General features: G+C 57.7%; 1 protein-coding gene across 2 annotated transcripts in view; it reads right to left on the bottom strand.

Moving 5' to 3' along the window:
* The window catches only part of CXXC5 (CXXC finger protein 5), a 34,281-nt gene that overhangs the window by 16,673 nt on the left and 1,821 nt on the right, over positions 1–15,787 (bottom strand). The window lies entirely within an intron of this gene.

The raw sequence follows: 15,787 nt of genomic DNA on the forward strand, positions 1-15,787 counted from the left end.
TGAGCCTCAGTTGCTTCATCTGTACAATGGGCCCAATAATGTCCCTTGAGCTCTATGGAAAAGACTTTGGGAATAGGTTTAGAGGTTTCCCTTGAGAAAAGGGATTCGGAAGAACTGGACAAAACACTCAGTAGTCTATGTTGGCTGGGGGCACTTGAGACACTGTGGCCAGTGTATAGTAGAAGCTTGACAATGGCCTGGTGAACACACAAACAAGTGGCTGAGTTCAGAGTTCAGAGTTCAGCTTATCAGGTCCAGGTGACACACCCTTCCCAGGTGTCCCCTCTGGGCCAGGACACTGGTCTGCCCAGCCAGGTCACCGGGATCTCCCTCCCCAGCCTGCCCGGGAAGCTGCACGTCCCAGGCGGGTCAGCACTGACGTCAGTAGGACCAGCTGGGCGTGGAGCCTGCCACCTCTGGAACCACCAATTAATTAACTTTTTCAAATTAATTTCCCAAGGAAAATTCCATAATTACATCTGTCTCCATCAGCCTGAGCTGGGCAGGCGAGAAGACCCCGCAATGAGATAGAACATGACCATACTAGGGGGTGACCATACTAGCCCCAGGAAGAGGTCAGAGAGGCACTGGGGGTTGGGTTTCATCCTGGCAGGGTGAGTGCCTGGCCTCCTTATGGATGCTGAATGAGGGGAGGGGGCCGAGAAGCCAGAGCCCCCCAGCCAGGAGGTGGAAGGCTCAGGGACACCCATGCCTGCCCAGCTCATCCTGCTGCCCCCACCCCCCACCCTGTGCCCCCAAACCACAGTGGGTCTTGGCAGGGCCCAGTAGCAGCACCGGCACCGCAAGGCTGAGGAGGCCGCGACTGCGGCGTTCTAATTTCCCAAAGGGGTTGAGATTAATTAGCTCACACACAGGCGCAGAGAGGAGAGGAGAGTGGGAACAGGGGCGGGTAGCGTCAGGCGAGGAGCTGGCTGGCGCTGCCCCCACCCGCCCAACAGGCAGTCAGGTGGCCTTGACAGCCTGGGTGCTCTGAAGGTCAGTGGCCAAGCCGGCTGAGCCAGCAGACTGGCACTGTCTCCTTCCCAGAAGCCCTGAGACCAAGGTGGGGCGGTGGTGGTGCAGCAACCAAGAGGACAGCTGGTGGGTGTGGTAGGTCACCGTGGATCGAGTCTGTGCCAGGTGCTCTGTCCACACCATCTTGTTTTATTCTCCCAGCAGCCCAAAGACGTAGGCACCACGGCCTTCCCATTTCACAGATAAGAACACTGAGGCCCAGAGCTGAGTTCAAGTAAAGTCACCCAAGTTGTTGATGGTGAGACTAAAATCCAAGTTGGCCCATCTCTAGAGCCCACCTTGCTCCCCCTGGATCCCGTGCTGACATGAGGTCTGCAGGAGCCCTGAGCCTAGGGGACCTGGTGACCAGTTGCAGGTGCAGGGCCTGTGAGTGCGTCTGTCTGACTGTGACTTACCTCCACCTCAGAGAATGTGCAGGGCAGACTCTCAAGTCATTTTACAGATGCAGAAACTGAGACCAGAAAGGGGAAGTAACTTGCCAAACAGCACAGGGCCCCAAACCCAGACTTTCTGCCCCTGTTTAAGGCCAGCAACAACTTCCAGAAATATAAACCCGACTCAGTGACCTTTAGTGAGCCCTGACCCAGGGCCACGCTGTGCCTGGTGCTCTCTTTAGCTAACCAGCACACTGATTGGGGCGGTGGGGGGCGTCACTGTGGCCCCTGTGTACCGAAGAGGAAGATAGCTCCAGCTCAAGGGCACTTTCTTAACTACTCCCTGCAGGGCTCCCCAGAGAGAGGAAAAGAGTCCCCAGGAAGGTGGTGGGTGGGGATGGGAGAGGTGTGTGACGCTGACCAGGCCCCTAAGCAGCTCTCACAAGACTAGCAACTGACCTTCCCAGAACTTGTCTGCAAGGAGATCCCTGCAACCCTAAGGAGCATCAATCTGCCCCCTGGGGAATGCCCTGACTCCTACCCCACTCCCAGTGAATCATGTCTGTAGAAGACAAGGGCAACAGGGCTCACCCTCCCCAGGCTTAAGGGGTCAGCAGTCCCAAGGTTCTTGGGTCCAAGCTAACAGAGGGCCCTAGGAGAGTCATGGGGCTGGGCATAGGTGGGGAAGGGGATGGCCCAACTAGGAACATTACTCATCATGTGGATTATGGGAGATGGGTAGGAGTCCCCCAGAGGCACAGGTTCAGGCCATGAAAGGGTCCAAGTGGGGGGTTTGGAGTCAGGGTTCCTCTCCCACTCTGCAGCCTCCAGCTAGGTGACCTCAGACCTTGATCTTGCTGAGCCCATTTCCTGATCTGTGAAATGCCCACCATGACAGCCCCACCCCCACCAGGGTCCTAGAGAGGCTATATGTGAGGTTCTCAGTGCGGGGCCAGCATGCACAGGCGCTCAATAAGTGAGAGCTGTGTTGTTATTTTTACTGTCAGCATCAGCCAACACGAGAATGAGTGTCAAGGACAGCTCAAGCCAGGAGTGCTGGGTAATCCAGGTTGCAGCCCCAGTTCTGCCACTGTTTGCCTTTGAGCCAATCCCTCATGCCTCAGTTTCCCCGGCCTGAAACAGAACATTCCCTGCCCTGTCCTCGTACCTGCAGGAACATGGGGAGGTGAGCACACGGTAGGGTTCTGAAGGCTACAACGAGGGCAGCACTCAGCTGTCCTTTTCTGGCCACAGGAATAACCCACCACTACTTCCTGTCAACCTTTCCTCCTACCTCCCTGGCCCCCCAGACCTGCCTGCTCTATATCAGCACTTCTTCAAACTCCCACAGTCCCAATAGCCCTTCCACAGGTGTATACTAAGCCCCTCACCACCCTGCAAAGGCCACGTTTGCCACCTGGAAGTCCCTGCTTGAGTCTAACTTGTGGCCTTGCTACCTGTTGGGGGTTAGGGGATAGAAGAAGTCTTGGAACCATGGCTGGCTCTCTGTTTCCACCCATACTGTGAAGCCCCCAGAAATGTCCACCCAAGGACCCCGGGTTCCTCTGCCCCGGGTCCAATCTATTCCCAACCCTCCCCCTCTCTGTGGCCCCAAGCCCAGCCTCTCCACTCCCACACCCCAGCATTGTCATCTAAGAACAGTCCTAGAGAAGGATAAATCCAAGACATTCTAATCAAGGAGTCCTCATTGTGGGGTACTACTCCCAGAAAAATGCCAGCTTTGGTGGAGCAGACAGGTGGAGGGGAGGGCTGGACTCACCTGGAGATCCAACTGTTACATGGTGAGAACCACAGCCCACCACCTACTTCAGCTCTTGCAGTTTTAAGACACAGAGATAAGGGTCATACCCATTTTACAGGTGGCAAAAGTGAGGTCAGAGAGGTTGACACACTGGGCCATGATTTACACAGCAGGCAGTAATCAAGCTCCAAGTAACCAAGCCAGGTGTGGAGCCCAGGCCTGTCCAACTCCAGAGTCAATGGCTCAGGAGACATCCAGTCCTCCTGACTGGCCACTGCTGTTTGTTTTCTTCAGGATGCCTAGGCCCCTCTCTTCTCCCCGATCACTGTCCAGGCCTTTATGGTGGAGACCTATGTGGCCAGGAGATGGGAGCCAACATGGGCCCGAGTTCACCTGCCCCTTGACCTCTGCTAGGCTGTCTCAATCCTGTGGGCCCAGAATGATCTGCAGTCTGAGTGTTAGGTGACTGTGTCCAAAGCCCTCAATGACCATGAAGCCACCCCCATCAGACTCAATTCTCTCATCTGAAAAATGATGTACTTTTCAGTGTATGAAAAATGGGTATACCCCCAGTTCTGCTCACTCCAGGGAAGGCAGGCACCGGCCCCAACAGGCAGCAGAAACATAGAGGCTCCCTGAGGGCATCCCTCTAATGCAGCAGCCCAGCCCTTCCTTGTACTCAGGCCAACTCTGTATCCATTTTGCAGGCCAGGGACTAAGAACCAGGGGCTAAGTCCGAATTCTAAGTCTCAGGGTGCTGGCTGCAGGGCAGGAGGGGATGACGAGGGGCTTGGGAACCAAGAGGACAGAGGAAAACGGGTGCCAGGGTGAGCAGGGAGTGTGAGCTGACAGACTCCTGAGGCACAGCCCCCTAGATCAAGGGAGTCTCATTCCTCCCCAGTCTCTGGCACCCCCAATCTCCCAAGGACCCAGCTCCCTGAGTGGGGGGAGCAGCTGGCCACTTGGTGCTCCCAGGAAAATCGATTCTCCATGGCTTTCCTTCTCCAGCCTTTCCTCTTCCTAGCTCCTCTGCATCCCTCCCCCATCGACCCCCAACAGGCTCTGCCTGGACCAGAGATCCCCATACTGGAGGGCAAGTGGGTTTAACACTTCCACACCTGAGACTTGGGCCTCCTCCCCCAGAGAGCCAGCCTGAGGGGTGGGAAAATGCCTCCCTTCCCGTGCCCACCTTGTAGAATTCAGCTGACTCTACATGGCCGAGGGCTGGGCCTCTTTTGTGTGTACAGGGGCCTTTGAGTGAATGGAGCCTCAACTACGCTGAGAGCGCACATGTGCGTGCCAGGCTTGGTGCCGTCAGCGCCCCTGGCCCAACTCTCCGCACCATCTGGGTGAGCTGTGGCCGGAGGACGATGGCCTGAGGCCGTGACAGGATGGAGCAGACACACAACTGCCTTATTGGAGCCGTGTCCCAGGGGCCCAGCACGCCCACGTGTGACTCTGTTTACCCATTCACCTCTGCGTGTGCCAGTGTGCGTGTGCGCCAGAGGCTGGGGCCATGAGTGTGACAGAGAGCGTGCTTCTGGAGTGTGCACAGTGAATGTGACTGGGCCGTGCCCGTGGGGGTCAGCCGTGTGTGCTGGGTCGTGTGGAACGACGTGTGCTGAGTGACCGTCTGTCCCAAGCGTGTGCCCCCGGGGGTGCCGTGTGGGGCGTGCGTGAGTACGCGCTGCCTGCCAGGCCGCAGTGCCTCGTGGGGCTGCTGGGGACCGGGTGACTCACGTCTCCTGAGCTCATCCTGCCGCCAGCCCGCCTAGCTCACCCTGCTCTGCTGGGCTCATGGCCGCCAGCGCAAAGGAGGGGGTGGGGGGAGGCTCGGGCAGACGCGGCAGGGAGGCCAGCTTGATAAATAACCTGCTGCTTCCCCAGGCCTCTGAGAAGGGGAGGCTGCATCATGGGGAGAAGGGGAGAAGCCGGGGGGAGGCAGCCCTGGCCCCCACAGCCCAGGCTACGGCTCCGGTTCCTGTTTCATCGAAACCTGAGCTGGGAAAAGCCTATCGGGTCATCTTGCTGTCCTGCCGGCCGCCAGGCCCAGGCAAGCTGCCCCTCAGGGGACAAGCCCGCAGCCTGGCCGCCCAGCCGGTGGGTGGGTGGGTGGGGGGAGGATATTTCTGTCCAGACTAAATGCAGCTCTAGGCCTCTGTCTGCCCCCCCCACCAACAGCTGCTCCCAGGGGCCCCCTGGCTCTGCAGGACTGACTAAATATAGCCCCCCACCCTAGTAACCCCCAATGTTCACCTCTTCCCATTGACCCCACCCTCATGAGGGTAGGGAGAAAGCCAGGGAGCCCACTGTGTGACCCTGGGCCAGTGTATGCCCCTCTCTGGGCTCTCAGCTAGGAAACATCAAGTATTACTCAGCTCTAGGCCCTGACCTGCCTGAAAGGAACTATCGGAGAGAAGACAAAGGTGACTAAATTGGGGTCTTTGTCCAGGGAGGTAGGGGATGAGGTCCCCTCCTTCAAAATGACTCCAGCCTGCTTCAGCAAAAGAATGCCTGGGGGAGCCCTCCCCAGCACCCCAAGTACCTTTAGGCTTATAAACATGGCCCCCTTCACCCTGCCTATTCCTTGCCCAGGCTGGGCAATACCAGGCTCCTCCGACCTGCCTCAGCCGGACCCTGGCCAGGAAACAAGTCGTGCCAGGCTTGGGGTGGGGGGAGATGCAGGAGCGTGACAGCTGCTATTTCCTGCAGGCCACAGTTGGGCACAACCCGGATTCCTGCCTGGCTCCACACTCCACCAGACAGCCTCTCCCAGGCTCCGGCCCTCAACAGGGCACCCCTTCCCCAGTGTCAGCACTATCATCAGCCAGGGTCCCGGTCCCACTCCTCCCACTCTACTGATACAGGCAGGAAGAAGGTGCCGGATGCACCTTCTGGCCTGGGCTGGGGAGAATGGTGGTCTCTCCAGGGTTCAACAGGCGGGGGAAGCAGCCCCAGCTTCCCTCCTCCTGCCTGCCTGCCCACCCGGCTGCTTCCCCCAGCCCCACACGCACCAAATTCCCCACATGCCTGTCTGTCTCTGACAGCTCGCGCAAATACTTGGCTGCGCGGGCACCCGCTGTTCTGAGCCCGCTGCGCCTCCTCCCCTGCCTTCCCCCGGGGGCTCTGCAGACGCAGCCAGGGATGGGAGGGGGGCCAGAGCCAAGAAGCTTGGTGGGCAGTAGGGGGAGTGAAGGCGGGAGGAACCAGTCTCAATTCCGAAGCACCAGCCCCGGCCCCCAGGCCTGGGGGAACTGAGGGACTTGGGAGGCCACCATGAGCCAGCCCTGGTTGGGCGGCAGCTGCTGACGCCCCCGCTGCCCCCCGGAACCTCCCAGGAGGACCTTCCGGAGGCCTCCCACTCGCCTCAGCCGATGAAACAGCATCTGCCGCTCCTGCGGTGGCAGCTCAGGACAGGGCGGAGGGCACCGTGAGGCCCCTGGGGAAGGCTTTGAAATCTGGACTATGGCCCGGCCCCTCCTGGCAGCCCGGCCCGCCACCACAGGCCCAGCCCCAGAGCGTGGGGGGCTGTGTTCCAGCCCTCCTGCAGTGTGAGGGGCACACCTGCCCAGCTGCCAGGCCTGGGACGTCTCCATCCGACTGGCTGGGGGCCTTGTTTGCCCCAACTATCCTCCTTCCTGCTTGCCTCACCTCCCTCCCAGGGGACCAGTGGAGGAAACACTTCCTGAGAACAGCTGGGATTTTCCGCTGGACATTGCGCCTCGCTGGCCAGCCCCTTATCTCCCCCCACCGGCACCACCCTCATTCCTTCTCCCAGAGTCACCCCTTTAGCTAAATTATACTCCCACCCCGCAACCAAGGACACCCCTCCTCTCCCCACTACTTGCCTCAGGATCCCTAGTACCCAGCACATATCCAGGCACAGAGCAGACAATGAATGAATGACCTCATGGAATGACACGCTCATTTTGCAGATGGGTATATCGAGGCCAGGAGAGAGCCCAGTGAGCTAGGTCTCCCATCCAGGGTTCTTCCTGAAGGAGACTCTGTCTGCAGGGCCCTTCTCTATCATTTCCCACCCACCACACTTTCTGCCCCAGGAGCCCATTCAGCCTCCCAGGCTACTGGAGGCATCAGGGCGACTCCAAGCAGAACTTCTCAGTGCTCTGGGTCCAAACGCCCAGCTGGCTATTCAGTACTACTCGCCCAACTCTCCCACAGCGTAAGGGTGGTCTTAAAAAGAATCCCAACTGTATTGTCCTTGTGATGCTAGACTGTGGGGTAAAGCCTCCTCTCCCCATTGCACAGATGGGGCTGCTGAGGCCCCCAGGGGAGGGGGAGCTGCAGGCGGCCGTGAATCAGAGGGGGAGCTGGGAAGCCGCCCGGCCCTGCCGGCTGTCGCTGGAAGCAACAGCCTGCATTTCCTCCTCACACTGGTGCCTCGGGGAAGCGTGGGCAGCGGGCAGGCAGGCACTGCCGTGAGGACCCCTCCTGTGCCTGCAGGCCAGCCGCATCCCCTTGCTGCCTGACTGGGCCCACACAGCCCACTCCCCAAGCCGGCTTCATCTACAAAGAGGGGTAGACCAGAGGCAGGACTGGGTTTCTGTCTAAGGTATGAACTCATGTCACTTGAGGGCACCACAGGGAAGCCCCTCCCCTCAGATCCTCAATGTTCCTAGCATCAAACAAGATTGAAACATGACCATTCACGCATCCTTCCAGCAGTAAAGCCCATGGCTCTGTGATTCTAGAATCCCAACACGACAAGAATCCTGACAAGAATCCCTCAGCTCCAAGCATTCTATGATTCTAGACTCCTGTGCCTTAAAATTCTAGGCCACCAAGAATGGACGCTGCCTGGAAGAAAGGGGGCCAAGCCCACTCCTACCTGCTGCTATGTGCCCAGCTAACCAATTTCCTATCTAGCTTTGGGGGAGGCGAGTCTGGCAGGAGAGGGGCTGGGCTCTTCCATCAGGGTCAACAGGACCCGGACGTGAGGCTGCGGGGCGGGCGTGGGGGGTTATAAGCCTGGGGATACAGCTGGTCTAGTCCTGGAGGACAGGCCACCGCCTCGTGGCACACACAGCCACTGACGCTGCAGCTGTCAGGAAGCCCAGCCCGCGCCAGAGCAAAAGTGGGTGGGTAGGAGTTTGTGAGCCTGCACCCTTACCCTGTAGCTCAGAGGGAGGACGGGCGTCAGGTCAGGGCTGGTCTCCCTGCTTCTCAGGTTCCAAGCCAAGCTCCACGCTTCATCTTCCTGTCTTCACCACCCACTGCTTCCTCCTTCCCACCACAGTCCCCTCACCTCTCAGGCTCCCAGACCAGCTGGCAGCCAGCCAGGGCAAGGTTCCCAAGCCCATTTGATTGATGGAATAACTGAGGTCCAGGGAGAAGACATGACCTGCCCCAAGGGCTCAGCCTCAGCAGCCTACTGGTCTCTGGCTGCATCTCTCAGCCCTGCCCCCCAAGCTCACTTTCCAGAATCCTCTACAGGGCCAGTGGGTCTCCACAGCCAATCTGTGGATCTCTCTGATCACCAGCATAAGCACATCCCCCATTCTGGTGTCCCTTGAGAACACTCAATTCCACAGCCAATCACCTGGTCATTCATTAATTCATTCTTTCATTCACCCAACTAGCCAATCAGCCCATCTTCCCACCAGATGCCAGGCCCCTTGCCAGGAGTCTGGGGGCCTCGAGAAGGAAAGAGAGCACGGCCTGTATTCAGCAGGCATTTACAGAGTGCCTGCTGTGACCAGGCAGTGTGGACCACCACACTGGACCATAGAGACCAACCCTGGCTGTCCTCTTGGTGTTTATAGCCAGTCAAGGGCTCAGCCAGGACCCAATCCCACTCGTCAGTGGCAAGTTCTGAGGCAAGTCACAAACTGTCCAGCCTCAGTTTCCTCATTTGTATATGGGAATGCTAACAGCACCCAAATCACTGGCCTACTGTGAGCATTAAAGGAAGTGAAGGCTAGAAAGCTGCTCACACAGTGCCTGCCCACAGGAAGGGCTTAGGATGGGCTAGCCATTGTCATCACCATTGTTATGACCTATTATGATCATTACAGTAATAACTGGGGGACAGCAGTTGATTAGAGCAGCAGCTAAAGCTCTTCAAACACTTAGCTGGTGCCAGGCACTGGGGGTACAGGAAGCAATCACTGCCACATCCCATTGCAAGGCTGGCAAGGAGCGGGCTCAGTAAATCCCATAAGCATCTGATGAATGAGGGACTCAATGACAAGAGGCATGGCCCTGCCTCCAAGGAAGGTACACTCCATCATGTGTTCATGTTGCTGCACATGTATGTGCAAGAACTTAATCATGCATATGAACGCGTCTATGTGGGAAACCTGGGAGGTCCAGCAGGTTATGTGGGAAGCGGGGTAGCAGTGAACAGAACGCAGTTGCTGACGCCGGCTCAGGCCCCCCACCCTACCCTACCCAACCCCTGCCAGTGATCATAGCAGAGCCGAGGGGATCATGGCAAAAGCAAGGACCAGGCCCGGTAGGGAGAGGCCCGGAAAGATGCTTTGCATAGTTCTGACCACCAGATTACAGGCCTAGGCTAGGCCCCTAGGTGGAGGTGTGGAGGCTGCCAGGTGCTGTCCCACACGAATCAGGCCCCAGCGCCCGCACTTCATGCCTGTCCTGGCAGGGCACATGAGGGTTCCTGCTGGCAGACGGGGCAAGTCCGAGGAGGTCAAGGGAGGTCATGGGGAAGAGAGGGAACAGCGGGCCCAAGGGCCATGTGGGGTCTGCTGGACAGGGGAGGGTGGGTACAGGGCTCCCCCGGGGCCACCGGGCAGGCCTGGCTCTGCCCTGCTGGGGCCAGCAGCTGGAGGGAAGTAAATATAGCGCGGGGCGTCCCGGCCACATTCCTGGGAGGCCAGTACGGCCCGCCTGCCCGCTGCTCTAGGCAGAGCGCAGCAGCCAGGGCCCAGAACTGCCACTGCCCTCTTCCCAAACAAACAGAAAAATAAATAAAACCAGCTCTCATGGCCAGCACAGCTGGGGGGAGGGGGCAGGAAGGGGTGGACCCAGGAGGGGGGGCAGACAGGCGCACCAGTTGCTTCGGTTTCTGTTCTGCTGGGAAGGAGAAGGCCAACAAAAGAGGAAAATGGAGGGAAAGGGCAGGGAGATAGTCAGAGACGGGAGAGGAGGGGAGAGAATGCGCAGGAGAGATGGAGGGTGTGACAGGCAGAGGTGCCAGGGAGGCAGGTCAGGAGGGACAGGGATGATGTCAGGGCTGGTTGGGGGAAGGCAGAGGCAGCCTTGGGGTCAGTAATTCAGCAATCCAGCGACACGGATGCCCCTGGGTGGGGGGCAGCAGGCAGACAAAGGGGGCCTGTGCGCTGGGGCAGGGGGCCGGCTCCAAAGGCCATGAAATATTAAAGACCCTAGGCCAATGAGTGACAGAGGTCATAGAAATAAGGAGACTAGCAGGGAGATACAGGGACCCTGAAGCAGACCCCCTCCCAAACCCGTGTCTGTCGCCCTCCATCACCTCCTGAGCAGAGCAAGTCTCCCCCAGCTCTCCTCCTGCTGTGGCTGCTTTCTGTCTTTCCATCCAGACGGAGGACAGGCAGAGGGTGGGAGGGGCCGTAGGGATTAGTGATGGCAGGGGACCTTTGCGGTTCCCTCTTCCCTCTGGCTGATCTGCACGCAGCCGGCCTTCCAGAGCTGCCAGCCACCCTAGTAAGAGGGCCAGGAGGCCTGTCAGCACAGCCGCTGCCACAGGCGCCTCCTGGGGAAGAAGGGGGTAGACATCCAGCTTCCCCTTTACAGAAAAAAAATCAGCCAAGCCACCACTTTCCACAGAGACAAGCAGGAGGGAAGGCCATGCCTCACAGCTCAGCTGAGCCAGCGAGTAAACGGGCAAGCAAGCCAGCAGGTAGCCTTCCTACCCACCCAGGTCCCATTATCAGCCTCATGACCTTGGCCAGTCCCCTTGTCCCTGAGCCTGTGTCTTCACCAGCCCCACCCCACCCAGGCTTGGTGTGAGGAAAGAAATAAGAGAACAAGTAATACTTTGAACACCTGCAGGGGCAGCTGGGGCCAAGCAACTGCATGCAGATAATCCTGTGAGGTCAGACCCATTATCGGTCCCATTTTACAGATGGGGAAGAGAAATCCGGAGAGGCAAAGTGATGTACCCAAGGTCATACACCTGGTAATTAGCAGAATGGAGACAGAAATGCTAACCATGAGCCACGTGTTCTGTCTTCCTTTTCACTGGGGGATATGAAGTCCTCATCACCATAAAAGCCAACTTTTATTGAATGCTGACTGTGGGTTAGCCACTGGTGCTGGGCACTGCACAGCCATCCCTGTGTTAATCTGAAAAAAGCCTTGTGAGGCAGGCACTCTTATTATCCCGTTTCAGGGATAAGGAAACTGAGGATCATAGAAAGAACACATACAGACCAAAGGTCATATATCCAGCGAGGCAGTGACATGGCCAGGATTTGGAGTCAGGTCTGACTCCTGAGTCAGTGGTCAAATACACTTGCACAGGCAAGGTCAAGGCAGGAGGTTAGGAGGACCCAGTAGAGGGGAGCCCAGTGATCCTATTGGTGCCTGGAACAGCCAACAGGAAAAGGTCAAAAACAAGGTCACAACTGCTATGCCAGGGGTCGTCAGCAACTGCTCTGGGAACAGGAGATGGGCAGAGCCTGTGGGGACCCACAGTGAGGGCACTGCCTAGGGGCCTGGCCAGAGTGATCTGCCTGGTCTGGGTCTGCCTACCCAGAGCTCATGTACCAGATTACACAAGCCCCTTCCCCTAGCATGGGGATACTGAGGCTGGTCCAAAAAGCCCTGTCCTGTTGGCCCCCAGGGCTGCAACAAGCACCCCAGGGCCAGTGTGCCAGGAACTAATCACCCCCACCTCCAGAGCCCTCAGTGCTGGCAGAAGAGGGGGCAAGATCCCCTCCCTCCCTCCCAGGCCCTGTGAGCCCAGAGGGAGGCCAGCATCAGAGGCAGGAAATGAAGAAGAATTTGCGATCTAATTGAGCTGGCGGGGGATTAGGCGGCAGAATGCAATTACAGGGGCTGGAGCAGGGCCAGGGGCACTGACACCCTGAGATGTGGCCTGGCCCAGGTGACTGGGCCTAGCCAGTCTCTGGCCAGAGACACCCTATGGGGGGTGGGTGGGCAGGGAGGGGGAGACAGGTGGGCAAAGATTGGGGCCAGACCGCTCTTCAGCACACACAGGACTACAGGGTTCCAGCTCCATGAAACACCCAGAAACAAGAAGTTTTCCTGAGAATTCTCCCCCAGGGAACAGTCCTGTGGACTCTCCCATGGGGAGCAGAAAGATAGGAACACGCGCTCTCACAGGCTCCACTCATGCATGTACACACACGTGTTCATGCTCCCAGGAAAGCCCTGCAGATCCATGTTCACTTGCAGGGGGACAGACTCCCAACCTGCAGACACACAGCAATGGTCCTTTGCTGCCAATGGCTCCACCAAAGGGGGGAAAAACACAAAACAAAACAGAAAAATAAACCCATGACCTTAAAATCCTTTTATTCCCATAATCACAGGCTGCCATCGCCGTGGATACGTGCTGTCACCCCGGCCCCAGCCTGTCTCCCTCCATGGCTTCCAAAACTCCCAGCAGGCAGGCAGATGGGGAGGCTGCCCAGTTACTGCCAGGGAGGGCAGGGGAGGGGAAAGACTGGGTGGGAGAGGTTCAACATTACATACACTCACACACTCAGGGCCTCAATCAGGGAGAGAGAGACAGAAAGAGAAAGGAACATAGACACCAGCCACCAAAGACAGACATAGACCATTGTCAGCACAGCTCAGATATGCCACTCCCAGAGTCACACACACTTTCTCAATTCAGATACACCACTCAGGGAGCGAGACACTCCGCTATTTACAAGCATATATAAAACACACAGATATACACAAATTATGAACACACCCTCTCCAAAATTCTAAGCACACAGAACTCAGAATATACACATTCCTAGATTTACAGGGACAAATCCAACTTTCAGATACAGGCTCTCAGGTTCACAAACACACAGGTATATGCGATGCATACACAAACAACTACTAGATCCATAGACACATGTCCTGATTCACAAATATACACATGCTCAGACTCCTACATCCCAAGACAGACAGACACGCATTCAACACACAGAGTCACAGATAAACACGTCTTGAGTCATTAGCACACACACCACCCAGATTCCCACATCTCATACCAACAGACTAGACCCACACAGCCTCATCCAGCAGCTGACACTGCCTTTGACTTTAGGGGGCAGGTGGAATGGTTGGAGATTCCTGGGTCTTTGAGGGGGCAGTCCTTTCTTATTGCCCGCAGCCTGGGAGGTGGGCTCAGAGTTGGGGGGAATAAAGGGGGAAGTAAGAGAAAGCAAAAAAAACTTGAGTGGGATATTCTTGTTGGGCAGTAGTGCGTGAGTAACTGGGGAGGCTTTTTGTGGTCTGGTGAGTTCCAGCTATGAGCGAGAGTTTAACTATTAATACACTTAATCAAGGGCACTTCACACACACGCACACCCATACAACCACACACACAGGCTACGATGGGACCAGGTGGTGGGGGGTAAGAGAGGTAGAGCCCCAGGAAAAAAATGGGAAAGCCCCATTCAGGGCCCCAGGGGGTAGGGAAAGAGGGTGGAGTTTCTACCCTGGGCCTGCCTCCAGAGCAGGGGCAGAGTCAGTGATTCATTTCTGCACTCCCAGAAGGGTGGGGCTTGACACACAGTAGGTGCTCAAAAAATACACACTGGACCAATGAATGAATAAGTAAATTATATATAAAGAGTGGGCAATAATAATAACAACAGTAATAATAAGTGAGCCCCACCCCATCCTTGGTCAATTAAGGCATGCTTCAGAACACCGTGCTTGGGGAGCTAGTTCTGACTTCATGGTCACCCGACCAGAGGCTCTAAGAAAGTAGGCCTGGGTCTGGCTCATCAGTATCCCACCATTCCTCCACCCTATCAGGCATCCTGGAAAGTCAGCTGACCTCAGCCCAGCCTACACCCCTCCCTCCCAGAGAGACCCCCATCTCCATTCCACTCTCCCATGAATAACTAGATGAGGTCCTAAAGAAGGTGGGGTATTTAATTCCCAGAGACTTGATCCTTTATCCAGATGCAACCCTGCCCCCCACACTCCCATAAGCCTGAGCTTCACATCTGCCAAATGGGTAGAAGGTAGGCAAGAAGCTGGAAAGAGGCAGCAAGAGTTGGGGGCCGCAGTAGGAACCCATAGAACACAGGTTTGAGCTGGCCTGGGCCCTGGATGCAGAATCCTCCCCTCCCCTTCCCTTCCCCCACCCAGCCCAGCCCTGCCGGGTGGACATTCCAGGCCTCACGTGATAAAGACGAGGCCGCTGGCCCACGGGTAAGTCAACAGGCTCTGTCGGGGGAGAGATAGGAGGCCCTGGCCAGGGTCACCTGCTGAGCCGGGAAAACAGCCGGGCCCAAATACACACATAAATAAGGCGCCAACGGACAGCCAGTCAGCCAAGGGTCTGTCTTCTGCAGAGGAACCTCTGCCCCCACCTTGGAAAGGGAGGTGGCATGGGAGAGGGAGGTGCAAAGCTAGCTCTTGCTTCCCTGGGAGAGCCCCCAGGTCCTGCCAGGATTGGAGGTGGGCATGTGGGAGCGGTGGGCTTCTACCGAGACCCCCAGGGCTGACTGAAAACTCAGAGGCCAACCTCCCTCAGCTGTTCCCACCCCTTCCCAGGGCAAAAATCACCCCCTCTCCCTCCTCCCCAAGGAGAGAGGACAATTTCCGTTCTGGGAAGGGGGTGACAGCTGCAGAGCGGGCCACTACCCGCTCACCCCGCCCCAAGCTCTTGCTTGAGTCTCATCCAGAGAAACTGCTAAATCAACACTACGCAGTAGTAGGTAGCGCTGGCCTCAGTCTCCCCGCATCGCTCTCAAAAAGGGGTTTGGGACGAGGCTTCGGGTTCCTGGGTTTCCTAAGACGGTTGGCACCTAGGGTACGAGGGTCTTTCGGGAGGGGGATCAGGGCAAGCTTAGGCCAGCACGCCCCCTAAAAACATCTAATTTAAATGCTCTCAGTTACATGGACAGCCATCCCCCGACCCCCCCGCCTCCCGCCCCCGCGGGCCGGGGCAGCTGAGGTGGCGCCGGGCGTTCAAATAGCGCTCCAAACAAGTCCGCAGCGACCGCGCACGCAGCCCCCGCCAGGCGGCCCCAGCGGAAAACTTGAAAGGGACTCTGTTTGCCGGCCGCCCTCGGGCGGCTCCGGCGGGGGCGAGGGCCGAACCAACGTACACGCCCCCTCCTCAGCGCTTCCTGCGCAAACGCGGAGAGGCGGGGGGGCCGGGCCCACCACAAAACCTAGGACTCCGAACAGCGCCCGCGGCGCAGGCTAAGGCGGAGGTCAAGAGGCTGGCTCGCCAGAACCCCCCCCCTCAGCCCCTTCTATCCGAAGACGCGACTCTCAGACCACCCAGGGTCCAGGGGGCAAAGTAGGGCGCGGCTGCCAACCCTTCAGACCCCCGTCGCAGGATACAAGAGGAGGGAGCAAGTCTTCCCGGATGAGTGCCTACAGAACCCCCCAAATCTGCAAGGTTCCTCCTTGCAGCCCGTGTCACCAGCCCAACTCCGCGCACCCC

The sequence above is a fragment of the Orcinus orca genome, chromosome 3, assembly GCF_937001465.1.
Source record: "Orcinus orca chromosome 3, mOrcOrc1.1, whole genome shotgun sequence".
Classification (NCBI taxonomy): domain Eukaryota; kingdom Metazoa; phylum Chordata; class Mammalia; order Artiodactyla; family Delphinidae; genus Orcinus; species Orcinus orca.